This window comes from Cebus imitator, unplaced genomic scaffold, assembly GCF_001604975.1.
Source record: "Cebus imitator isolate Cc_AM_T3 unplaced genomic scaffold, Cebus_imitator-1.0 Scaffold1712, whole genome shotgun sequence".
Lineage (NCBI taxonomy): Eukaryota > Metazoa > Chordata > Mammalia > Primates > Cebidae > Cebus > Cebus imitator.
Genome location: NW_016109027.1, coordinates 8,708 through 10,483, shown reverse-complemented (window position 1 = coordinate 10,483; position 1,776 = coordinate 8,708). Strand labels below are relative to the sequence as shown.

The 1,776-nt window shown below is 34.0% G+C and overlaps 1 pseudogene; it reads right to left on the bottom strand.

Annotated features, from left to right (window-relative positions):
* LOC108299089 overlaps positions 1 to 1,775 on the bottom strand; it is a 10,408-nt pseudogene extending 8,633 nt beyond the window's left edge.
* Between the last annotated feature and the right edge of the window lies 1 nt (position 1,776).

Genomic DNA, 1,776 nt, shown 5'->3' with positions numbered 1-1,776 from the left:
TGAAGAACATGCAAGATTGTTGCATAGGTACACACATGGCAGTGTGATTTGCTGCCTTCCTCCACATAATCTTGTTCCGTTGCCCAGGCTGGAGTGCAGTGGTGCAATCTCGGCTCACTACAACCTCTGCCTCCTGGGTTCAAATGGTTTGCCTGCCTCAGCCTCCTGAGTTGCTGTGATTACAGGCACTGACTGCCACCCAGCTAATTTTTGTATTTTGGGTAGAGAGGGGTTTTGCTGTATTGGCCAGGCTGGTCTCAACCTCCTGACCTCAAGTGATCCGCCTGCCTTGGCCTTCCAAAATGCTGGGATTACAGGTGTGAGCCACTGTGCCTGGCCACCACCTTACTTTTCCACTTTCTTATTTTCATTTAAAATGTCCCCATATTGACTAGTCAAGGGCTGAGTACACAGCCCATATATGTTGATTAACCTTACTGGAAGCAATTAGATGATATAGCAATAGACTTTGAAAAAGACATATCCTTTGGTTCACTAACTGCCTTTCCCTTAAGAAAGGAGACATTCAGCCATTTGTGTACAAATATATTCATCATTGTTAATTATATTTTAAAAATTAGAAATAAGCTTCTGTTCAAAATAGGAGAATGCTTAAATAAATTACAGATGAAATATGCAACCATTAAAAATTATATTTGAAGATTATGTAATGACATAGGAAAATGTTAATCATGTCATAGTAGAGAAAAAACAGTAATCAAAATTATATCTAAAATATTATTCAAATTTTGTAACATATACACAAAGAAAAACTGTCAAGAAACACAACTAATTATTGACGTTAGACATCTTCAGGTAGTAGAATTAGTCAATTTTTATTTTCTCACTTGTATTTTTTTGTACTTTCCAAATTCTCTATAAAAATCACTCATTGCTTTTGTAATCAGAACATAAAACACATCTATAAATTTTATTTTAAAACTTATATGTTCAGAAGAGAAAATAATAAAAAAAGAAAAAACTTATCTGTGTGTATATATATGTATATGTATGTAAATATATGTGTGTATATATATATATACACACACACACACACACACACACACACACACATATACATATATTTGGTTTTTCTGGGAACACAACAGCAAAATAATTATTGATATACATGTTCAGAACAAAAAGAAAATAGTTTAAAAAGCAGCATGGATGTTTTAGTTTAAATAGATAGGATCTCTTGACAATAAGAACAAGTTATCAAGGGAACTTATTCTACCTAATGAATGTCACATGGAAAAATTTCTGAAATGTTTTAAGTGTGATCCCAAGATCATGATCTATTGTGATACTTTTATGTCCTAAGAATCTTTCACTCTATTTTTGGACTTTTTCTCTTATTTTTTTTTCTTTTCCCTACGTTCAAGCCAACAAGTTACTCTTAAACTTTCTGAGCTTATTTTTAACACGTTTTAGGACTACACAATGTCTTAGATCTTTGAATTTGTTAAAGATAGACTTATAATTACCAAATTGAGATAAACACTTTCTAAACTACAAAATATAATATAAACACAGTGTGTTATCATGTATGTGACATAATCATTACTTTTCCCTGGTGAGTTCCTTCAGGAAAAGGACTGCCTCAATCACCTTTGTAATCCTTGGTGCCTAGCACAGTGCCTGGGCACACACCAGGCTCTCACTAACCTGTGGGAAATTGGGCATATAAGGATATACACACCTACCACATCCACCAATCGAGATATTGCAAGTCCAAACTTTATTTTTATTTTGTCATTCAGGTGTTCCACAGGA